The sequence below is a fragment of the Macadamia integrifolia genome, chromosome 11 (genome assembly GCF_013358625.1).
Source record: "Macadamia integrifolia cultivar HAES 741 chromosome 11, SCU_Mint_v3, whole genome shotgun sequence".
Classification (NCBI taxonomy): Eukaryota; Viridiplantae; Streptophyta; class Magnoliopsida; order Proteales; family Proteaceae; genus Macadamia; species Macadamia integrifolia.
Window position 1 is genome coordinate 23,702,171 of NC_056567.1, and position 26,458 is coordinate 23,728,628.

Genomic DNA, 26,458 nt, shown 5'->3' on the forward strand with positions numbered 1-26,458 from the left:
AAAAAAAAAAAAAAAAAAGATTACAATCACATAATGCATATAAAAACTTCCTTAATGAAAAGATTCTATGCACCCACGTTGACATAGGATTTGCACACCTTTACCTCTTAACTATCTTTTAGAATCAACCCACCTATGCGCGTGATGGAAAATAAAACATCATAAACTAGGGCAGCAGGTGCACCAGCTGTGGCACTCATTAGAAGATCTAGAGTTTGAGTGTCTTGACTGTTAGTTTCCTTTCCTACTTATTCAAATAAAAAAAATAAAAAATAAGGGAGGCAAAATTGAATTATATATATATTATTGTAATGGCTAATATTTTGTGAGATTTTCATAATTCTATTTTATTTTATTTTGTTATTGTGGAAGAAATTTTCATAGTTCTATGAAAGATGATACTTTTTTTTTTAATGTTTGATGACATGATATGTCAATGATACATTGATGTATTTTATAATAATCTTATGAAATTTAGTAAGGGATTAAGTTTTCAACTATAATATTGTTTTTATTCAGTTGCGAGGTTTTCTTTTGATAAATAGCTTATATTAGGTGATGAACATGTATGTTGCATTGTGAATTTATGCCCATGTTCTTTCTCTTGAGTATTTACAGAGAAATTCTATTAAATACGTATTAAAAGTGTACCATATTGTTATCAATTTTTTTGTTCAGTATTTTTTTTATAAATATTATTGACATCTAATCCATTTTATACTTATACATATCTGTATCCCTTTTTGTCATACCTTATCATGAAGATCTACCAAAAAAAAAAGGAGTATGAGGCTTACTCAAAGGGAATTGTTGCTGCAGCAGCTGCCACTGCCCGGTAGTACATCCAAATTGAGCGTCATTGGATACAATAACATTGGGAATCCTAGAGGTTAAGGTTGCTTAGCGATGGTAAGTCTATTGCATGGTGTGGAGCATGGATTTAGTTCTTGGTATCGGTATTGGTATTGGTCTCTGTCGATATTAATTCAATTCGAATTGAATTGGTAATGGAGAGGATCGGTGGGTATCGATCACTTTTACCCCTTGCTTTTTAGAAAAAAATACATTTTTTCTACTATTTTTACCCATGAAACGATACAGGTAACCGTTCTTGATCAGTCAAAGATAAAAAATCATTCTCAACCAATACCGATATGATATGGCCGATACAATACCGATACTTGAAACCATGGTGTGAAGTCTGTGGATGATGGAGAGGGAGGGGGATTGGAGACTCAGAGTGTGAAAATATCTTTAATTAAAAAAAAAAAAGATTTTTTTATTTGCCAATTCATTGTCTAATCCCAAAAAGTGGAGCGATGGACTGCTTTCTGGTTCGATTAATTTTGATACGGTCTCTGGTTCGATAAACGGTTGAAGCCAATACAAATATAAAGTTGCTTCTTTTAAATATAGAGACCCACTACAACTTAGTTTAAGCAACTCAAAATTTGAGTTCATGAATATTTAGGTTTAGGTTGATTAAACTTCAAAAAGTGTAATATTAGCATAAGGGCGGCCTATAGTTTAGGCACCCTAGTTAGTCTCTTTGTGGGAAATCATTTGTACATGCGATTTGTAGTAGGGGATATAAATGGATAGTCGAAAATCTGAATTTAATTTGTATCCGTATCTGTATTCGATCAAAGGGTATCTGAATTCATACAAAAATTATCTAAAAATAATTTATCCGATCTAATTAGATACTCAATAATGATTTTGAGGATTCTCAAAGTTTAGACGGGTTTTGGAGAATGAGGAAAAGAGCTAAAACAATTTTAAAAAAATGGATTGAGAGCAAATTGCATTCAAGGGGAAGGGGAAGGGGAGGGGGAGGTCTGGATTCCACAAGTCAAAGATGTAAATGGACAGTTGAAAAATTGTGCTTGATTTACATCCATATTCGTCTAGAGGTATCTATATTCGGTCAGAAAATATTCAGATCAAATCACATCCAATCCCGAAGGTTGATCATTTGATCAACTCCTCTCAAGTGCATTAGTGCTTGGTTAATATCAATTTTTTTTATTTCCAAAAAATGTGGTCTTAGCCCTGGTTGACTCCTCTAGGTTTGTACTTAGTCCCTATACGGGTCTACTACGTAATGACCAATAGAAACTCTAAAATGTGACACGTGACTGTCCACGTCATATCCCATCTATCTAACATATACAAAGTCACAAAGACCAAGTGAGTATTCCACCCGGTGAAAGAAGACAGCTTTAATGAGCTACATTTCCCTTTATTTTTTTCTCAAAAACATATTCTTCCACAGGTCCCTATTCCTTGGTCAATTCAAAACATTACTTTCTTTCGCTAATCACGCAGTGGGTGAGGGAACCTCTGACTAGATGCGGCATCATATAGTTGTAGCGGTACCACACCAATTACCACTAGATGGAAATTGATTTGGTTTTGTTTCAACTAAATTTTAATCCAAATCAACTCAATATGATCAAAATCAAACCAAATCAAACTAAACCGACTGATTTACTAAAAAATCATGTAATAAGTGATAAGGAACTTTTATTGCTACTATGCTGTAAATATCACCATATTAATGAATATCATTGCTTGGCACCCCAACATTAGAATCCCTAATCTCAGCTGTTTCATTAACAGGGTACAAGTTGAAAGATTCATTTCTTTCTCTCCTCAAAAAGAAAAACTATATGATATGGGAAAGGATTGGACATGCCACTAGTTTTTCTGAAACTACTTTTCTTGGAGCTAGTTATTCAACAAATGGGAGGATTGGTATGCTAGGCCATGGGGCAAAGTTTTAAAACCTAGGATTAGTCTCAACCTATACCAATCCGGATACAATCAAGATTGGTCTGGGATCGGATGGATTTACCCTATTTTTTTGGACCATTTTACCATAGCTTACTAGTGGATCGGTATTAGATCAATCAAGATCATAAGTTGATCTCGGCTGATACCAATCAGATGCAGGCAATCTTGTCCAATCAGATTTTTAAAACCATGGCATGGGTGCCATTTCCAAAGTCAAGAGAGAGAGAATGATACAGCCTTTCCCATATGATATTTTGGTGAAGCAAATTCATAAGCCAAAAGCTAGCACCTCAGCCAATGGGTGGGGCTATGATTGGAGTTAGGGGTGTCAACCGGTCGGGCCGGTCCGATTTCGGTCGGGCTTAATCAGTCTTGAAGACTTTCAAAGGCTACACCGTGTCCGCCCATTTAACTAATCGGGCTTAGTTATTGAGGGCATGGTACACTTTATATTAGGTTGGTCGGCCTCGGGTTATAATCGGGCTACCTTAATCGGGTTTTAGTTGGGCCTTAATCAGGCTACGGACATGTTTAATGTTAAACGGGCTTTAATCAGTTTTTAAATGGACCCTCTTTAAAATGTGCTCTTATATTTCGGCCCACTCATGCAAGCCCAAAAAAATGAAAATAAATCAATAAATTATACCAAATATAACCATTATTTAAAATGTGAACATGTCTTTACTTTTTACTTTTTATTTTTTAATTTGGGGGGTAAAATAGGTATTTTATAATCATTAAAGGGTCGGGCCAAGTCGGTGCACAATAGGCCGGTCTCGGTCGGGCGTTGTTCGGTCGGTCTTGATCGGGCGTCCGACGGTCCAATTAGCAAAATCGAGACTGACCATTTATAAACGGGCCGGGCTCAAGCCTGACACGTTTAATAAACGGTCTGGGCCGGGCCGATCTATAAATGGTCGGTCCCGATCGGTTTAATCGGGTCGGGCCACGAATTGACACCCCTAATTGGAGTGGTAGGAGAGGAGAGAGGCAAACACAATAGCACTATGCCTAGCCTTTTCCCTCAATTTACTTTTTAGATTTGATTTATTATTTAATAATTAAAAAAAAAAATCTCTCAACCGGCGGTGGAGGGCTCACTTGCACCCTCTCATTATCTCCCTTTAAGAAATGACATCTCTTGTGTCTTTAAACACTTTCTCGCTTTTCATTGATGCACTCTTAATCTCTTATGCTGCATGTTTAGAGAACCCTCTCCTTTAATCATTTTCTTACTTTTTTTAATTAATTAATTAATGTTTTCAGAGGTGATTTTTAGATTAACACAATTTAATATGTTTTTTATTTAATCTATAAGATTGTGGGGTCAGTATGGACCCACAAGACTAGGCATACCGAAGATCTAGATACCATTGTTAGAATAAAAAAAATCTGCTTATGACTTTTCTCCCTTCTAAAGATTCTATTTTTAATTTAATTTATTATATGTCCCGTGCATGTGATCACACGTTTTACCCTAAGAGAAGTGGGGTTCTTATATTCTCTCTGTACACTTTTTTCTTTGGGTAGATCTCTCTACCCTTAAAAGATGACATTAATGGATTGCTTTTTCAAATATATATATATATATATATATATATGTGTGTGTGTCGGTAATCAAGTATCAGATATTATAATTCAATTATAGTTAGGTTATCTAACCATTCTCTTTATGGAGTTTTGAGACATAATGAATTGAAGAAAGAAATAAATTATGATTAATACTTCTGCTGGTTGAAGAAGTCTTGAGTCTCACATTAACCAAACAAAGAAATCGAAATTCTTCTTGTTTAATTTATAGCACAAAGGCAAAAAAAGAGAAGATTTAATTTCATGTTAACATCCAACCCCCAACTTAAATAAAAAAATAAAAAATAAAAAATAGTAATTATAGTATTACAATAAGTGTGGTTTGGTGGACCCCTTGCTCGCTCCTTGTGGGTTTCTTGTTTAACCCACTTGAGGGTCACAGGTCACCCATATTGCCCACAATACTGGTATCTAGCTGATATTGGACCGATTTATAAAATTATTGAAGGTAAACTCTTATATATATATATATATATATATATAAGTATTTGGGTGCAAAATCATCCAATCATTTCGATATGGTCGTTGTATTGGTATTGCTATTGTTTTCAATAATATTAGCATCGATACCATGAATTGAGATTTTCTTATGCTTTATTTTGCTACATGATGAACTCTATTTGGACCAAAACTTGACTTGTGACCATGAAACTAAGACCTTATTTTGGGATTTGTAGGTATTTCTCTTTCCTGTGAACGTACATGGAAGGGTCATAAGGTTGCAAACAAAGGTGGCATTTCATTAGGCTGGCCTTAGCAAAGGGTATATACCTGTATGAAGGCCTAAGCATGGATTTAGGAATTTGTATCATCGATACCTGATTGATGGTATAAAGGCCAGAGGGTAAAATAGTGAAAAAATTGGTATTGAAATTTTGAGGGCAAAATTGTCTGATCAGGCCAATCAAAATCAGTATCGCTATTCATCGAAAAAAATAAAATCCATATCACTATCAGTAATGGCGGTGATCGATACTACAAATTATTTAGCTTGGTCTGGTCATCATTAGACCTGAATATCAGGCTAGGTCTATGCAAAATTAATATTACGCTGGGCTTGTTAAGTCTACCCCAGGCCAAGCTAGATCTAAAATCAAATCGACTTTCTTAGATTCAGGGCATCAAAAGTCACTTCAGTAATATTCTTTTGGGGAAATGTTTTTTAAATTGAAAACAAGGATATTTTCATTAATCCTGACCAATCTGGATTAGAATTTGTTCTGTACCAGATCAGGATTGGATCTGCATCGGCCCTGACTGATCCCAATCCTAATACCGAGTTATCAAACCTTGTATCCCACAGAAAGGTAATTAGGGAGCTTTTGATCACCTCCAGTTCATCATTATCTAGCTTGGTAGCCTACAGCCTACACTGATAAATACTCTTAGAAAAAATGGGTAAAAAGAGTATTCCTCCACCATTCCATGGTCATAGAGAGATCAAGCTTTTGTTGGTGAAACAACCAATCTTATCATATCTACAAAAATCTGATCCCACAATTGATCATAGCATTGCATTCAATTTCAATCTCTACATTCAGAGGCAATGCTACAAGGATCTGACTCCTAGGCGAGCACCACGTGTCTAGGCGATAATCCAACGCTTTGAGAGACACGTGCAAGTCGTCGACCCTCCAAATGTAAGAACTCATCATGCTTGTTGCTTTTTAACAGAAATTTCCTCTCCTGGGGTTTTATGTAATGTTAAGTGTCATATATATGTCAAGAAGTCCTCACCGCTCATGATTTAGTTGTAGTTGTTTTTGGATTGAAATTACTACCACATCGTGTAGGTAGTTTTAAATTTCTGCCCTAATTGATTTCTCAATTCTTGAAGCATATTATGAATGGAATTGAACTCTGTAGATCTTACCCTCCGGTTGGGGATTTAATTTGGAACTAAGAGCTTTCATGATTCCCTTATCTGGATGTACGAAAAGAGGGTAGATTACATAACAATTTCGAACATTTCATTTTTTTGAAACAGAACTACATAGGAAAAAAAAAACAAAAAAAAACAAAAACAAAAGGGAATGGTTGAGCTTTGTAGATCTTACCCTCCTGTTGGGGATTTAGTTTGCAACTAAGAGCTTTCATGATTCCCTTGTCTGGATGTACAAAGAGAGGGTAGATTAGATGAAAATCTCGAACATTTCAATTCTTTGAAACAAAATGGATTGTTGCGACCCTTAAAAAGACTGCTCCATTCTGCTTTTGCTATGTTATAATTGTTTACCAAGTTCTTTGAACATTTCATTTCTTTAAAACAAAGGGATTTTTGTCACCCTTAAAAAGATTGATCCATTCTGCTTTTGCTAAACTGTAAATTTTTACCAAGTTCTTTAAAACGATAATCTTGACGTAAGAGATGTGTACATTGCGACTCATTTTTACCAATTTCCTGATCGACCGAGAGAATTTGTTATCCCCCGATATTATAATAACGTTTCTCAGTGGACCATTGAGTAGAATCCTTGAATTCTCCATCATCGCATTATCGGCAACAGTTTTTTCCTAGCATCTGTATGTCTATGAAAAGCACTCTAGCTCTCTTTATTCCCTCCACAATATCAACATGAATTTTGGTGAAGTTTCTAAAGGCCTTAACCAATGGTTTTTCATAAACTCTACATTTTTCCTTTCAGACTGTTGATATATAACCAATTTATCCGGAAGGCTACAATTCTCCAAGTCCCATGTTATATATAAATGGGATGCATGACAGTAATAATAACACTCATTTCCCCTTACATGATCATTAGTTGAATACGATCTTTGTTGACAATGAGATAGGTCATCCTAAATAAAATGAGCATATCTTGGAGGGGTTAGACAACAAAACAATTTAAGAAGATCCCAACACAAAAATGTTAACAGATATCCCTAGCAGTAATAGTACCCTAACCAATGAATCAATGACTATCAAGAACAAAATAAAGAGAGCAACAACCAGCAACAAATCCGACTAAAGAAATGAGGAATTGCAGGTTTAAGCAAAGAAACAATTTAAGAAAATTCAAACTACAATACCATGCAGAAGTTCATACAACTGAAATACCATTGTTGTCAATTTAAAAACCATTTGGTAGAGGACTATAAATATAAGATTAGGCTCTAGATGCATGATCCGGAAACAAATAAACCAAACAACAGAAATAGAAGTAATGGACAATATCCAACCTTCTAAATATGATATTTTGATTGGGGCAATATTTTGTTGTGGGCATCACCAAATTATTTTTGTGAATCCATTGCCTACTGTCATTATGTGATTTAAAAAAAATTGGGTGGGTGGGTGGGTGGGGGGCAGGGGGGAAGAACCCTGCTATTCTGATCTTGCCTATGCCCAAATACAGGGGCAAGAAACTCTTAAGGTTAGAAAATGAAATTTCAATTTCTAATGTATACCAATACCCGAAAGTACAAAAGGGGGGGGGGAAGGCATGGAATGTTCAGCCAACTTGATAATTATAGATGGCCTAAGACTCTCCACATTACAGTTCAGCCTAGAATTTTCACATTGCAGCTCGGGTGCCTCAAGAAACCGCATTATTAATCCCAAGTTGACATTGAGAGAGGGGGGTGAACAATGTCTATAAAATCTTTCTTAGAGATGTCTGTTTAAAGCTACCATGTATTCTGTTTAACACACACAATCATATGTTTATCCTCCTTGCACCACTCAGTGGCCAAGTCTACCAAACAAACATACCCATCCTGGACGCGTTCACAATCCACGCACTCCAATATACAAAGCATACACAAATGGCACAAGATATACGTGGTTCGACTCACTGCCTATTCCACAAAGCAATACCCTTTATGCGTTTCGTATTTTGCTCAATACTCAATTAGCTTGTGATTGTTACAACAGTCCAGGTGCTATGACACCTATTTCAACCTGAGATAGTACTGAGGCTAGGGTTTTACCCCATTTACAATGTATATGATGATAAATATGAGTACAAGTCCCTCCCCTTACAATCAATACCTTAGGTTACACAACTTTAACAACTTAGGTCATACAAAACGGTCTTGGTGAGCAAAGATTACCTCCCTTGACTAGCAAGGGTGGAGAGCTTCTATGAGATTCTTAGATACACTGGAATCTTCAACTTTTCCTCTTTGATGGCTATTCTTGAATTTGAAATAACTTAGAGGAGAGTGAATAGGTTATGCTAGTGGAAATTTAATTTTTTTGAAATAATATTTCCAAGTGTGATTGCAAATTAAAATGTTGCGGGATAAGTAAAATAAACACAATCACACAACACCAAGATTTATAATGGTTCGACTCAATCCGAGTCCAGTCCACTCCCTACAAAATCCTCTTGTAAGATATTCTACTAGTTCTTTCCTTTCAATATAGTAGGTAGGGAGAAAAACCTTTACAATCTCTTAAAGATAAGAGTATCCGTACAATCCCCTTTACAGATAAAGAGACACCTTACAATCTCCTTTAAGGTAGAAAGGCACCTTACCTTACAATCATCTTTAAGGTAGAGAGGCACCTTACACTTTTTTAAGGATAAGAGAATCCTTTACAAAAGCCTAAGTACAATCTAGATTTAATATAAAAATAGAGAAATAAGAGAAGTGGAATAATAAAGGATTACCTCCGTTGTGGTCCAAATGAAATATGCAATGATGATAGAATGCACATTTGAAGTATTCTTAATGCTTGCAATACAAATGTCAAGATGTAGATGAAGACTTGTAGATGGTCTTGAGTTCCTCTTGAATGAAAAATGAAGAACTTGAACTCAAGAGATAGTGTCCAATTCTCACTTCTAATGCTTAAATAATGCTCCTTCAAGGTTGAGATTAATTGTTAATTAATGAGTAGCATTACAGGTATTTATAGGTGAGCTTAGGTGGTCATTTTGGGCAGTAAATCTTACTCAAACGGTCATATTCTGGGTCCACCAATCGACCACCATCGATAGCCGATCGACTGCCAAGAGCCATTGAGGCAAAATATAGCCGTTAAGGCACTTTCAGGCAATCACCGATCGATCGAAGGATTTTTCCAGTCGTCCAGCTATGGTCTGGGATAGTGCCGATCAACTAGGGGTTCCAGCTGGTCGACTGTCTCCTGGCATGTCCAGATTTTGACAGAATACTATCATACTGACCAGTCGTTAGTATTTTGGCCATATCTTTTTGGTCCGACCTCAGATTGACCTGATTCAATTTGTGTTGGAATCGTGACTCGATTTCCTACAACTTTTATGAGGGTTCATCTCCTGATATTGAATTTAATATTACCCAAAATGCCCTTGAATCAGGTCAATATAGTTTTCACAAAATTTCACTAGAACATATTTTTCCTAATATGTTCTTAACCACTTAGGGACTTTCATACTTGGTCAAAGTATGTCCTAAGGTCATTATAGCATGGTGCAATGCAAATGCATGATCTGTGTGCACGTATATATTTTGGAAGATTACATATTATATATAAAAGACTATTCTATCCTAGAAGATCTTCATTGAGCTTCTTTACTTAGATCTTCCACTTCTAAGCACTTCTTCTTCAATTAATTCATTTGTTGGTCCTTGTCTTGAGAGATGAGCTTCATTTCTTGATGTCTTAAAGCTTGATATCGTCTAATACCTTCTTCAAGTATTGATACCAACCTGCTGTACTCCTCACTTGATGACTTCAATCTTTATTCTTCTTTTCATTTATCAAATTCGATATTTGATATGAAGTCTCTACAAAACAATACTTGAAGATAAATTGTGAAATACCTTCACATGTTTGTTATCATCAAAATCAACTATAGGAGTGTCGGTATATCCCTAACAAAACCTTCAAGAGAAGAAGATGGCTCATCATCTTCTTTGTCTTCTCCTTCTTCTTCTTCTATCACACACAAGGAGCTTCTTTGTCTTTAATAATCTTAATGGAAAATATTGAACCTTCAAGAGTTGAAGATGGTGGTCCCTCTTCTTTGCCTCCTCCCCCTCCTCCTCCTCCTCCTCCTCCTCCTCCTTCTTCTTCTTCTTCATCTTCTATCACACACAGGAAGTTTCATTGTCTTTAATGAACTCCAAAAACCCCTCTTCAACCTTCAATGTTGTCTTTAATGGCTTCTCAAGCTTGGTGGTGATGGCACTAAAGCATTCAATACACAAAAATCTTCGAACAAAAGTGTTTCTCAAGATTTGGGCATGAGAGAGCACATAAACACTTGGCTTCTTCTTCTCTTTTCTCCTCTAGGGTTTTTCTTCTTTTTGTTCTTCAAGAAGCTATGAAAGAAATCCCCAAAATCCACTTAAGAAAGGTCAAACAAAAGCTCCAAAATCATGTAGCTTTAACCACCCAATTCAGACTGGAGTCTACTCTGACAGATTTACCTTACCTTAGTGCGGGAGTCATAACTTTTTATATATAATTCCAAATAACCGATTCTTATTGCTTCTGAAAGTAGACTCATGATGAGTACATTTATGTGTGAAATCTAGGGTAGTAAAACATGCATTTTACATATTTAGAATGGAGCTACCTTGGGTTTTACTCTCTTTTCGCAGGTTTTATATTTTCAAGGCCTTAAGGACTATCGGGCACTATATCTCAAATTTTACACGTAAAGAGGTCCTATTTCTTTCTTGGTTGCGAAGAGGACAAAATTTTAAGCAAGATGGACATGTCCAATTAAAAGTACGCATTTTTTTGGTTACTCATACAAGTGATTATTCTTTTCAGGCCAGAAAAAGAATAATGGATCAAAACTGAACTGAGATGCAGAACCAGCCCGTTTGCAATTGTCTCAGAGGCACAAAGAATACTTCAAATGCCAACAAGGATCGATGGACCACATCTTTAAGTGATTGAAGATTCATTTTTGGTAACAACAACTACCTAGTGTAGTTGGTGAGCTATGGTGTGCAAAATTCCCTTGCTCACCAAGAGGTCTCAAGTTCGAATCTCATGGTTGTTTTTTTTAGAGAATTTTGTTGAAGATTTTTTGCTTTTCACTCACTTAAAGCACTAAGGGCATGGAGGGGATTTTCATATCAAATTAGAAGCAAGCAAAAAAGAAGAGAAGAAAAAAAAAAGGAAAGAAAAAAAAAATGGAGAAATAAAGATTGTCCAAATCTTCTCTCTCCTCCACATCATCACCAAAATATTGTCCAAATCACACAAAGCAAGAAGAAAATCGTCCCATGGAGGGAGAAAAAGAAGACAAATAAATTAGAAAAAAAAAAGAAAATAAAATAAGCAAAAAAATTATAGGAAATTTCTCCAAGTTTATTTCTCTCTTCTCTCTCCTCCATCTTAGCACTTTTGGACTCAAAAGATCTCACAATCAATTGTGGGTTTTTCCCTTTTAGGAAAGAGAAATTTGTTACCCTACCTGCCCACTCCCTATAAATACAATTCATGTAAGAGGAGGGGAGACAATTCATTCTTCTTCTAGTTTTTTTTTTTTCTTTTAGTTGCTCTCTCTCTCTCCCTCTCTCACTCTTTAGTTTTAGTTCTTCTATATTTTTGCTTTAATCACTTTTTTAATAGTTTTTTATGTCAATTAATGCAAGCACTCTTTTATTCTTATTCAGCCTTTTTATGTTTATGATTTATGCAATTGAGTTGTAATTTTTTAAGTTATAGTTCTAGGCTTAGATCTAGGTGACAAGATCACGAGCCGTGGAGCAATTTTTTTTTCAAGTTCAAGCATTGATTCAAGTAAGTAGGCTCCTTTAATAGTCTTCTCTCCCCCCTCTCATTCCCTCTTCTGACTACCTTTTCTTTCTTAATTTAGGATTTTTATTTTCAGTCGTTACATTATTGCTATCCCTTTCCCCCAAGGTTCATGGCTAGTGTATGTGTTGGCTTTGCCTCTCCTAGCCATAGAACCATCAATTTATTGCTTTTATTTTAATTGTCTCCCTTTTCCTAAAATCAAGTAGAGTAACCCTTGTAAGAGTGACTCTCTGGTCAAGTAGGGAAGCTCATATTATGATGCATCCCTCGGGCTTAGTAGAGAAACCTACTTGTGAGTCTTTCTCTAGCTTTATCCCCTTTCTTTTACTTTATTTTTATTTCAACATTTTTTTCCTTTATTTATTTATTTTTTTTAATTGCGTGGGTTGTTTATTTTCAGTTATTTATTTATTTAATTTTAATTGCGTGGGTTGTTTATTTTCAGTTATTTATTTATTTAATTTTAATTGCGTGGCTTGCGTCTTTAAATTCTTAGATGACGAATGGTTAGGACGTTATTTTAGATACATATGTTTAGGACGGTAATTAGAATTAGATCATAGCCATTAATCGGTTCACTTTCGCATTATTAAAAGAAATAAAAAATAAAGTGGCTGCTCTCCCTATGTTCGACCCGTAGCTACACTGATCCGTACGCTTGCGGTTACATTTTAAATCTCAAACAAGTTTTTGACGCCGTTGCCGGGGAGACAGTTCCATATTATTTTTCACTTTCTTTTGGTAAATCGGAGTGCTTTGTTTGCTTTTTTTATATTTTTTTCCTTTTCTTTTATTGAATTCTTGAGAAGAACAACTTGTAATAATAGTTATATCAGTGGATGTCGCCATACCTCACAGTATGATAAAGAAAGGTTTCGCCCTGTAGCAGTACCTCAGGAATTGACCTGAGCAACCTAAATCCCTGCCGGTAAGCTCCCAAAAAGCAAAAAAAATAAAAAAAATAAATAAAAATCATTAAAAAAAAAGAGTTTTGCTATCTATTATTTTGTGCTTGTCTTACTTTAGTTGCGGGTAGTTTTCTGTTGTATGAGTGTTAGGTGGGTAGGTAATACTAAGAATCGGTTAGAAAGAAGAGATCCAACAAGTAGTGACCTAATACATTTGCTCTCTTTAAAACCCTTCAATATAGGAGACCAACAGCAAAACCCTTCACCTAAATCTCTGAAAGATAGGTTCTACCCTGCTAGAACAGCCCAACCTTCCTGCATAGTTCTACCACAAGCTCAGGGCAATAATTTTGAACTCAAATCTCAATACATCACTATGTTGCCCCACTTCCATGGGTTAACCTCTGAGGATGCATACTTATTTCTAATAGAATTTGAAGAGGTATGTGTTCTAATTAAGATCCAACAGCTTTCTGATGATGCTGTTAAACTTAGGTTTATCACTTTTGCATTGAAAGACCAAGCTAAGAAGTGGTTGTATGGGTTACCCACAAATTCCATAACCTCATGGGAACAGTTCACAGTTGTCTTCCTTAAGAATTTTTTCCCAACTCACAAGACCAATAAGCTTAAAAGTGATATCCTTCAGTTTAGGCAAAAGCCTAGTGAGTCATTTTCCAAACTTATGGAGAGATTCAAGGATCTACTCCAAGAATGCCCTCACTATGGCCTAGACCTCTGGCATTTATGTCAAATAATTTATGAGGGTATTGATTACCCAACTAAACAAATGATAGAGTCTATGTGCCCTAAGGGATTCACATCCTTTACAGATGAAGGAAAGGTATGAGAATTCTTACTTGACTTAGCTGACAAAACCCGTGAGTGGGAATCAACCCAAGAGAGTGACAGAACCATAGGAGGAAAAGGATATTTTGTGGATGGGATAGTAGCCAAGGAAGCCCATTTGGATAGCCTAATCAAGAGGATTGAGGCTATTGTTCCTAGAGAGCCATCATCAGTCAATTTGGTTAAGATTTGTGCTTGGTGCCAATCCCCTGGACATGTCATAGAAGAATGCCCCAACACCTCTGGGGGCACTTCTAATGATAGTGTTAATGCCTTATACCAGAATAATCCATATAGTAACACCTACAATCCAGGATGGAGAAATCACCCAAATTTCTCTTGGAATCAGGGCAACCAAGTAGGGCCTTCCAATTTCCATAATCAAGGTCAACCTGGACTCCAAAGGCCTCCCTTTGCACAACAATCTTTTTCTCAAAATACTTTTCCTAGGTCAAATGTAGGACCTCAGGCGAGTTTTCCTAGGGCCCCTCTCCTATCATCTTATCAGCAACCCCCTGGGTTTACCAACACTGGAGAGGCAAGTAGAATAAGTGACTTGGAAAAAAATATGGCCCTCCTCATGACAAGCCATCAAAATCTTACGAGAGAACTCACTCAAGTTGTCTCAATTATGCGTGAGAGGGAGAAAAGAACTTTACCCAATCAACTAGAGCCTAACCCTAGGCATCATCAGCCTGTTAGTTCACAAACATCAACTAATGCACCACTGAATATAGTACAAGGTCAGACCCAATAAGGGCTCTCTAACCAATGTAATGTTGTTTATGCCCTTAGGAGTGGTAGAGAGTACTTACAGAGGGTTCCTAAATCTTCCACATCTATTACTCATGTTAACTCTCCTTCAGTTAAGGACACAAGTGTGCCTCTTGTTTCAGGTTCGTCTGATGAACCTAAAGATTTTTCTGAAACTAAAGATGATTTGGTTGAGGAAACCAAAAATGATTTTTCTGAACAGGGACAAATCCCTAACAGTCCTTATGTTCATCCTGTCCCATTTCCTAATCGCTTGGTAAACAAAAGGAAGACTGCTTCCATGGACAAAATTTTAGAAGTCTTCAAAAAGGTAGAAGTGAACATCCTTCTTTTGGATGTCATATCCCATATCCCCGCCTATGCAAAGGTACTGAAAGATTTGTGTACTCACAAACGTATCACTAGTGTGCCCAAAAAGGCGTTCTTGACAGGTAACATTAGTTCCATAATTACTCAGCCTATAGCAGCCAAGTATAAGGATGGATTTTTCTGATGATTTAGTTACCAACTTTGATATTGATTTTGATTCAGAATTTCAAGAGTGTATGGATGAGTTGGATGATGATAGTGAAAATTTCTTTTCTAAAGTCTTGAGTCTTCACACCTGTGGAGCCCTTAGGACCCCTTTCCAATTTCATTACCAAACCTTCCATAGTTAAGCCCCCTAAGCTAGATCTTAAGGAGTTGCCATCTAATTTGAGGTATGCTTTCCTAAGGCCTGACCAGACTCTTTCTGTAATAATTTCTTCAAATGACTTCTAGCCAGGAAGAGGAGTTACTTAAAGTGTTAAAAGATAATAAGAAAGCCCTAGGTTGGACCATGGCTGATATTAAGGGTATAAGTCCTATTGTGCAACATCATATACATCTTATGGAGGATTCCAAACCATCCATGGAACTCCAAAGAAGAGCTAACCCAGTGATGATGGAAGCCATTAAGAAAGAGATCCTAAAGTGCTTGGATCATGGAATAATTTATCAAATTTCTAACAGCCAATGGGTAAGCCTAGTTCACGTAGTGCCTAAGAAGTCTGGGTGACTGTAGTTCCCAATGCCAATAATGAACTAATTCCAACCCATGTCCAATCAGAGATGTTAGAGAGGTTAACTGGACATGAATACTATTGTTTTCTTGATGGATATTCCGGCTATAACCAGATCCCAATTGCTTTAGAGGACCAACATAAGACCATATGGAACATTTTAAATTGGGAGAAATGCCATTTTATGGTTAAATCTGGTATTGTTTTAGGCCATGTAATATCCAAGGAGGGAATTAAGGTAGATAGAGCCAAAGTGGATTTAATTGATAATTTACCACCTCCTCAATCTGTTAAGGATGTTCGGTCCTTTCTAGGGCATGCAGGCTTCTACAGAAGATTTATTAAGAACTTTAGTCAGTTAGCCCGACCTCTTACCTCATTACTTGCCAAAGATCAGACTTTTGAGTTTTTCAAAGAGTGCCTAGAATCTTTCAAGCAACTTAAGAAGGAGTTAACCAATGCACCCATTGTTCAAACACCTGTTTGGACTGAATCTTTTGAACTGATGTGTGATGCTTCGGATTTTGCCATAGGAGCAGTTTTGGGTCAAAGGATTAATAAGTTGTCCACTGTCATTTACTATGCTAGTAGGATCTTAAATGATGCACAACTCAATTATACAACCACTGAAAAAGAATTTTTAGCTATTGTGTTTGCATTAGAAAAGTTTCGGTCTTACTTAGTTAGTTCACATGTGGTGGTATATACTGATCATTCTGCCCTCAGATACCTAGTTCAGAAGAAGGATGCCAAAGCCCGTCTCATTAGGTGGGTTTTACTTTTGCAAGAGTTTGATTTAGAAATTAGGGATAAGAAAGGAGTTGAAAACCTAGTTGCAGACCATTTATCCCGGCTTCCCAATTCCTTGACTGTTGATTCTCCAGTCAATGAGAACTTTCCAGATGAACAATTATTTGCAATGTCCAGTGAACCATGGTTTGCTGACATTGTCAACTTCTTAGTTTCAAGTGTGATTCCGGATCACTGGTCCACCCAAGATAAGTATAGGTTTCATTCCCAAGTTAAACACTTTTTCTGGGATGATCCTTATTTGTTTAAGATATGTCCGGATCAGATTATCCGACGATGTGTTCCTGATCATGAGCAACATTCCATTCTCTCTTTTTGTCATGATCATGCATGTGGTGGACACTTTGGACCCAAGAAGACTGCCGCAAAGGTTCTCCAATGCAGATTTTATTGGCCCACTCTTTTTAGAGATGCTTTTGATTTTTGCAAGGCTTGCCCCGCCTGCCAGTCTTTTGGCCGTATCAATAAAAGGAACATGATGCCTCTCAACCCCATTTTAATAGTTGAGATCTTTGATTTTGGGGCATCAATTTTATGGGACCATTCCCTAATTCTTTGGGAATTTGTATATACTTTTGGCCGTTGATTATGTTTCTAAATGGATAGAGGCCATACCTTGTAAATCTAATGACCACAAAGTGGTGGTCCAGTTTCTCAAAGAGAATATTTTTTCCCGCTTTGGTGCACCACGTGCAATAATTAGTTATAGGGGTACTCATTTTTGTAATCGGCCTTTTGAGGCCTTAATGAAAAAGTATGGGATCACTCATAAGTTATCTACCCCTTATCACCCCCAAACTAGTGGCCAAGTGGAGGTGTCTAATAGGCAGATCAAACAAATCTTGGAGAAAACTGTTAATCCCAACCGTAAGGATTGGTCCCTTAGGCTCATTGATGCCTTGTGGGCCCATCGTACTGCATTCAAGACCAACCTTGGTCAGTCTCCCTACCGTTTGGTGTATGGGAAAGCTTGTCACTTACCAATTGAGTTGGAGCATAAGGCCTTTTGGGCCATCAAGAAGCTCAACTTTGATTTGTCTGATGCGAGAATTCATCGTAGGCTCCAACTATCTGAGTTGGAGGAACTTAGGAATGATGCCTATGAAAGTTCTAGGATTTACAAGGAAAAGACCAAAGCTTTCCATGATAAGCACATTCTGCGCAAATCTTTTGCAATTGGTGATGAGGTCTTATTGTACAACTCTCGATTGCATCTTTTCCCTGGTAAGCTTAGATCCCGATGGGATGGCCCATTTATTGTCCATAATGTATATCCCGATGGGGTTGTGGAGATTTTGAATCCAGGAACAGGGGTAATTTCGAAGGTTAATGGTCAGCGTTTGAAACCGTTCTTCGAGTTTCCTAATACTAGTAGTGAAGAGGTCATGGATCTCCATGAACCTCTTTACACTGATGACTAACTTTTAATCAGGTATGACCCCCTTGCATTGTCTTTGCTTTTAATTCTTTCCATGCATTGAGGACATTGCATGACTTAAGTGTGGGGGAGGGAAACCAGTTTCTTTTTTTTTTCCACTTTGTTTTATTTTTTTTTCTTTTTGTTTTTGTCCTACTTTGGCTTTTGGCTAATGATCATACCATTCGGTTGCTTGATGTATGAAAATAAAAGTTTTGACTAAGGTACCCATTTTGAACGTATAAAACCCTGTTGAGAAGAAAGAAACAAGCATGTGTCTTGAGATGGGACTTTCTTTTGAAAAATAAGAGACCCCTGTTTTATGGTGATGAACCATATGGAAGTCTGTGGGTTCCTTGTACTTTTGATTTGGAGTTGAGACCTTCTTTTTAATTTGGCATGGGTTGACAAATGCACAATTTTAAATGAAATGTAAAATGTGGTATAAAGAAGAATAAGAGTTGATTCCCTTAGAACTAGACAGGGCATTGCGCCTCAGGAAGCGTGGTGTCTTGATCGAAATTCCTTGGGAGGAAACTTCTGAAGTAACTCTAGCATCACTGCCTTTGTGGGCATATGCAAAAAGCGAAGCTACATAGTAACTTGGGTGTCTGGTGTTTGCTCCACCATGTCATTCAAGCCAAAAGTAGTGGAGTAGAATAGAGTTTATTAGTGAAAAAAAAAGGAGAAAAAATGTGCAAATGTCATTATTGCTTGGTAACATGTTTGGTCAAAAACACTCCAACGCCTTAGTCATTGGTTCCCTATTTCTTCACAAGTGGTTTTGCCTTAAGATAAAGATGTTTTGGAAGAGACGAGGTGAGTTCCAAATTAAGAAATATGCTAGTGCCTGGAATTGATAAAGGGTAATAAAAGTTCAAGTGTGGGGGTCCCTTGTAAGAGAAATTATCTTTGCTCCGGATCGGTATGAGCCTTACCTTTAGCCAAGGTTGGGATTTGTTTATTCTGAATTTTGGGTGTATATTCACTGCAAACACCCACGAGACACAACTCGTCCACTAGGGTAACTTAGGGGTTTAAAGGCTTGTTGCACATGCTAAGTGCAACCGTGATTCCTACGAAAGTAAGTTAGGTTTTTTTTGTTTTTATTCTTTTTTTTTTTATTTTTCTCGAGGACTAGCAAAGTCTAAGTGTGGGGGAATTCTGATGAGCACATTTATGTGTGAAATCTAGGGTAGTAAAACATGTATTTTACATATTTAGAATGGAGCTACCTTGGGTTTTACTCTCTTTTTGCAGGTTTTATATTTTCTAGGCCTTAAGGACTATCGGGTGCTATATCTCCAATTTTACACGTAAAGAGGTCCTATTTCTTTCTTGGTTGCGAAGAGGACAAAATTTTGAGCAAGATGGACATGTCCAATTAAAAGTACGTATTCGTTTGGTTACTCGTACAAGTGATTATTCTTTTCAGGCCAGAAAGAGAATAATGGATCAGAACTGAACCGAGATGCAGAACCAGCCCGTTTGCAATTGTCTCAGAGGCACAAGGAATACTCCAAATGCCAACAAGGATCGATAGACCACATCCTTAAGTGATTGAAGATTCATTTTTGGTAATAACAACTACCTAGTGTAGTTGGTGAGCTATGGTGTGCAAAATTCCCTTGCTCACCAAGAGGTCTCAAGTTCGAATCTCATGGTTGTTTTTTTTAGAGAATTTTGTTGAAGATTTTCTGCTTTTCACTCACTTAAAGCACTAAGGGCATGGAGGGGATTTCCACATCAAATTAGAAGCAAGCAAAATCGTGGAAGGGTTCCTGCACAAGAAGAGAAGAAAAAAAAAAGGAAAGAAAAAAAAAGGGGAAATAAAGATTGTCCAAATCTTCTCTCTCCTCCACATCATCACCAAAATATTGTCCAAATCACACAAAGCAAGAAGAAAATCGTCCCTTGGAGGGAGAAAAAGAAGAGAAATAAATTAGAAAAAAAAGGAAAGAAAATAAGCAAAAAAATTATAGGAAATTTCTCCAAGTTTATTTCTCTCTTCTCTCTCCTCCATCTTAGCACTTTTGGACTCAAAAGATCTTACTATCAATTGTGGGTTTCTCTCTTTTAAGAAAGAGAAATTTGTTACCCTACCTCCCCATTCCCTATAAATACAACTCATGTAAGAGCAGGAGAGACAATTCATTCTTCTTCTAGTTTTTTTTTTAGTTGCTCCCTCTCTCCCTCTCTCACTCTTTAGTTTTAGTTCTTCTCTATTTTTGCTTTAATCACTTTTGTAATAGTTTTTTATGTCAATTAATGCAAGCACTCTTTTATTCTTATTCAGCCTTTTTATGTTTATGATTTATGCAATTGAGTTGTAATTTTTTAAGTTATAGTTCTAGGCTTAGATCTAGGTGACAAGATCAGAGCCGTGGAGCAATTTTTTTTCAAGTTCAAGCATTGATTCAAGTAAGTAGGCTCCTTCAGTAGTCTTCTCTCCCCCTCTCATTCCCTCTTCTGACTACCCTTTCTTTCTTAATTTAGGATTTTTATTTTCAGTCGTTACATTATTGCTATCCCTTTCCCCCAAGGTTCATGGCTAGTGTATGTGTTGGCTTTGCCCCTCCTAGCCATAGAACCATCAATTTATTGCTTTTATTTTAATTGTCTTCCTTTCCCTAAAGCTAAGTAGAGTAACCCTTGTAAGAGTGACTCTCTGGTCAAGTAGGGAAGCTCATATTATGATGCATCCCTCGGGCTTAGTAGAGAAACCTACTTGTGAGTCTTTCTCTAGCTTTATCCCTTTTCTTTTACTTTATTTTTATTTCAACATTTTTTTCATTTATTTATTTATTTATTTATTTTTTAATTGCGTGGGTTGTTTATTTTCAGTTATTTATTTATTTAATTTTAATTGTGTGGCTTGCGTCTTTAAATTCTTAGATGACGAATGGTTAGGACGTTATTTTAGATACATATGTTTAGGACGGTAATTAGAATTAGATCACAACCATTAATCGGTTCACTTTCGCATTATTAAAAGAAATAAAAAAATAAAGTGGCTGCTCTCCCTGTGTTCGACCGCTGATCTGTATGCTTGTGGTTACATTTTAAATCTCAAACAACTCAAATATATACAACTTTTATAGAAATATCATTCATGTAATTCTTCTTCAAAATAGCTCAAAGTCATGTGAACTGAACCCATCACGAAACTAGGTTGGCTCTATTTTAGAGTGATCATACAAAAATGATCATATCTCTCTTATCCGAATTCTGATTGACCCGGTTCTTTTTCCTATGGATAGAGGACTTACAGAACTATATTTATCATATAACCTAGATGTAATGCATAAATTTTAAAAATGGGATTGAAACAAACTAATGTGTAAGACATTGCCTTTTTCAGCTTACACATAGGCCTGAAAAACATGTCGTATCTTGTTACTCTGAAATCCAATCGACATGATTCCAATTGCGATAAAATCAGAGTTCAGGGATCTACAACTTACATGCATATGTCTCTTTTAAAATTTTCATATAGATTTTTGAAAATACCCTCAAACATGCTGCCATTTTATAAAATAATGATTTCTTTCCTTTTATTAAAGGGTCCTTCACACACTACTTCCACTTTCACGCATGCAATGTGTGACATGTCTCTGAGCACTATCAAAATAACTTAGTGATCGTACACAGCCACGACATCACCTCTAACCACCTCATCCTTGACATTTGGCCAAGGTTGCCAACAAGGACTACAATTCTTTAGATACCATGTTATATATAATGGGATTTAAAACAATTATAATAACCCTCATTTCATATGAACTTTGTTGACAATGAGACAGACCATCTTAAATAAAATAAACATATCTTGGAAGGGTTAGACAAAGAAACATTTTAAGAAGATGCCCAAGATAAAAATGTTAATAGATATCCCTAGAACCAATAGTACCATACATAGTTATTAAGGCATCGTCAAGGCACTGGTAAGGCAACACCTAGGCGCTAAGGTGGTTTTATGAGATTACGGCAGTGCACCGCATTAGTGAATGCACATAAGATGACCACCTTAATAGTTAAGGAGCTATAAGGCATTGCTTATGACGAATTATGGGCAAGGCGATCGCCTTATGCACATTTTTTACTTACTTTATTTTTTTTAACTATTTAGCCAAGGATCCCAAATGGAATTTATTGATTGGTAGGTGATGCCATTAATTATGAAGAACCAAAGAGAAAATCCATCACGGTGATATGGTAAGACTTGTACAAGATGAGGTAAACGGGGCACCGGAGTCTGCCGGTGCAAAAACCCTCCGATGCTTAAGTCAGAAAGGCAATAGTAATACTTTTTTTCAGTCTTAGTCAATCCAAAGTCCCTTCCTACCTGTTTCTCTTCCTTTTTTATAGACTCTCCGCTTGGTTGTTCGTTATCCACCTTGTTTAGAGTTGGCCCTGGCCACGTCTTCCTTGATCTTGTGAATATTCCTAATTCTACGGAAGATCCTGAGGATATTCCTCCCTTTCGTGAGTGCCTTGGACTTCTGGAGTAGGGGTAGTTTCGAGTTTGAGGAGTGGTAGGAATCCTATTCTAGAGTATCAAGGGTTGTGGTTCCTGAAGACTGGGGCCAATCACCCATGTTCTCTAGGTTGCATGTCACAGCAAGTCATGGTAATGGCCTAGTTGTGGCTATTTGAAGAGTTAAGTTGAAGCAGGTGCCAGATCAGTAATAAGTCAAGGGCTCTGCCATGGGGAGGCCGAGGCGAGGGCTCAGCCATGGGTTGGCCGGGGCGAGGGCTCAGCCATGGGTTGGCCGAGGTAAGGACTTGGCCATGGGGAGGCTGAGGTGAGGGCTAGGCCAGGGGAAGGAGGCCTTTGTAATCAGTTCTTAGTTTTAAGAGAAAACTTTGTCTATGAAACCTTTCATTATGTTCTTCTATTCTCTTTTTAATTGAATGTCGTATTTTTACCTTCCTTGCACTCTAGTGGCCTATGCTTGGTAGCATCCTTGCTGGTCCTTTGTCTTGGCCGGACCGAAGATCATACCTTAGTGAATGCGCTGGCTCTGGGCTGAGCCGAACTCGTGCCTTTTGTTATGGTAGTATAGCCCTAGCTTGAGGGTATGGCCTTTTTGGGTCGTGCCGAGGTAGGGGTAGGTGCCGAGCTCAACTTTTTAGCCTTAAAGATAAGGACCTTCACTTATTTGCCTTAAATATAAAGGCTTTTATGTATTTGACTTAAAGATAAGGGCTTTCACTTATTTGCCTTAAAGATAAGGGCTTTTACGTATTTGCCTTAAAGATAAGGGCTTGTTATGTGTCTACGTTAAAGATAAGGGCTTTTATTGGGAATGAAAGAAGATAGGGCCGAGCTGTCATAATGTTCTTTATTAGGTGTCCTGAGACTTGGAAAACATTTAGAGGTGACAACAAAAAGAAAGAACATTCGCCACAATTAGAGATGATAATGAAAAGAACATTTGCTTCTTAATTGACTAAACACTTGTAGAAACTGCAGAGATGATAATGAGCATTAAGTAAAATGGTGTCTAAAAATATATAAAAAAAAAATGCTACCAAGAAAGTAGATTTTGGTTAAAAATGCTTTGCTAATAACTACTAAAAGAAATGCTACTGAAAGGAACGTTGCCAATGGCTAATAACTGCTGAAAGAAAAGCTACTGATAGAATTTCTTAAGATTTTCTGCATTCCATGCTCTCTATATGATTCTGCCCCCCAGAGTCTATAAATGGTATGTTCCTGGGTGGACCACCATAGAGACTATGTAGGGACCTTCCAAGTTTGGGCTGAGTTTGCCAAAGCCTCTGGGGTCTGAGACAGTAGCTTTCCTTAGGACTAGATCGCCTACTATAAAGCTCCATGTTTTTACTCTTCTATTGTGGAATTATGTTGTCCTTTGCTTGTATGCTTCGTTCTGGAATAAAGTGTTTGAGATTTAAAAGTAACCACAAGCGTACGGATCAATGTAGCTAACGGGTCGAACACAAAGAGAGTAGCTACTTTATTTTAAGCTTCTTCTAATAATGCGAAAGTGCAACATTAATTATGATGATCTATTTCTAACTATCGACCTAACACAAATGCATCTAAAAACATCCAAACCAACACATCTAGAGAAATTGGAATTGAAATTGTAATAAAAATTAAACGACCTAACCATTCACATCTAGAAATTTAAATACTCAAATCATGCAATTAAAAAGCAAATAACTGAAATAAAAGTACTAAAATAAAAAGTGCAGAAAAGGTAAATAAATAAAATAAAAAGGAAAAAAATTAGAGAGAGGCACACACGTAGATAGCTCTACTTAGCCCGAGGGATGCACCATAAATAATACAAGCTTTCCTACTTAACCAAAGAGCACTCTTACAAGGGCTTTTCTGCTTGGATTTAGGGGAAGAGATGCAATATAAGTAATCAAAATAAAAGGATGGTTCCATGGCTAGAGAAGGGCAAAGCAAACGCATAATTTAGCCATGAACCTTGGAGGAAAGGGAGAGCAACAATGTAAAACTGAATATTTAAATCCTAATTTAAGAATGAAAGGGTAGTAAGAAGAGAGAATGAGAGGTGGTGAGAAGAATACTATAGAAGCCTACTTACTTGAACTTAAAAACTTGATTGAGATTTGAAATACTACCAATATTAAAAACCAGATCTAGAATAAACCAAATCTGAAATTACTAGTACTAGAAAAGACAAGTCTGAAGAGAAAAACTGAACTTGAATGACATGCTCCATAACTTGTTCTTGTCACCTAGAATTTAGCATAGAACTAGATATTAAAATTATTACACCTTTGAATAACTTGAATAACATGAAGCATAAAAAAAAATTTGCATTCATTAAATAAAAACCAATTATAAAAGTATTTAAAGTAAGAAAAACTAAGAAGAACTAGAACTAGAACTAGAACTAGAAGGAGAGCACAACTAAAAATTAAAGAAAAAGAGAGCAAGAGAGGGACAACCCTTTAGGGTTTGGTGGACTTCCTTTTATAGAGAATAAGGGAGAGAGGAGGGCATCCATGGGTGGATCCCCTTGGATGATTTTGATGAGGTGGAGGAGAAGAGAGAGGAGAGGAAATAGGAAGTAGGGGATTTTTCTTATTTCTTGCTTTTTTTTTTTCTTATATTTTTTTTCTTCTCTTTTGTGCGCAATCTCTTGGCTGAATGTGTGTGATGAGTTTCCTTCTTTTTCTCTCTTCAAACTTGTGCATAGCTCTCCTTGTCCAACCTCTATTTTTTTTCTTGAATTGATTGTGATGAGTAGGAGAGAGAATCTTTAAAAAATAACTCCAAAAAAATGGCATCCAAGAGGTTCAAACTTGAGACCTCCTAATGAGGAAGGGATTTTGCACACCACAACTCACCAACTATGCTAGGTGGTTGTTGTTACCAAATAATGGATCTTCAATCACTTAATGGTGTATTCCATCGATCCTTATTGCCATTTGAAATATTCCTTGTATCCCTAAGACAATTGCAGACGGGCTGGTTCAGCATCTTGGTTCAGTTCTGATCCATTATTTTTCTTGATCCGAAAAGAAGAATCACTTGTATGGATGACCAAATGGATGTGTACTTTTAATTGAACACGTTCATCTTGCTCATAATTTCATTCTCTTCATAATCATAAAAAGAAATATGATCTCTTTATGTGTAAAATTGAAGATATAGCGCCCGATAGTTCTTAAGGCATTGAAAATATAAAACCTCCAAAAAGAGAGTAAAACCCAAGGTAGCTCCATTCTAAATATGTAAAATGAATGTTTTACTATCTAAGATTCCACATATAAATGTGATCATCAGAAATTTTCCACACTGAGACTTTGCTAGTCTTTGAGTAAAACAAAAAGAAAAAGAATAAAAAGCAAAAACCTAACTCACTTTCGTAGGAATCACGGTTGCACTTAGCGTGTGCAACAAGCCTTTAAACCCCTAGGTTACCCTAGTGGACGAGTTGTGTCTCGTGGATGTTTGCAGTGAATATATTCCCAAAATTCAAAAGAAAACGAAATCCTAACCTTGGCTAAAGGTAAGGGCCATACCGATCCGGAGCAAAGATAATTCCTCTTATATTTGATATAGGTACCCCCCACACTTGAATTTTTATTACCTCATATCGATTTCAGGCACAAGCATATTTCTTTAATTTTGAACTCACATTGTCTCTTCCAAAACATCATTATCTTAAGGCAAAACCACTTGTGAAATAATAGGGAACCAAGTACTAAGGCGTTGGAATGTTTTTGACCAAACATGTTACCAAGGCATTGATGATATTGGCACATGCTTTCCTGCTGTGTGATTTTCTTTCTCTCTTTTTTTTTTTTTTTCATAATAACTCTATCATATTCCACTACTGTTGGCCTAAATGACATGGTGGAGCAAACACTGGACACCTAAGTTACTATGTAGCTTTGCTTTTTGCATATGCCCACATAAACAGTGATGCTAGAGTTCTTTCAGAAGTTTCCTCCCTAGGAATTTTGATCAAGACACCATGCTTTCTGAGGTTCAATGCCCTGTCTTTTCTAAGGAAATCAACTCTTACTTTTCATTTATACCGCTTTCTAC

The 26,458-nt window shown here is 36.7% G+C and overlaps 1 non-coding gene across 1 annotated transcript; it reads right to left on the minus strand.

The window, feature by feature from the left end:
• Positions 1-13,630: 13,630 nt before the first annotated feature.
• LOC122094564 lies at positions 13,631-13,737 on the minus strand. The gene has a single exon (XR_006144879.1). It is a non-coding gene; the product is annotated as a small nucleolar RNA R71 (small nucleolar RNA).
• Between the last annotated feature and the right edge of the window lie 12,721 nt (positions 13,738-26,458).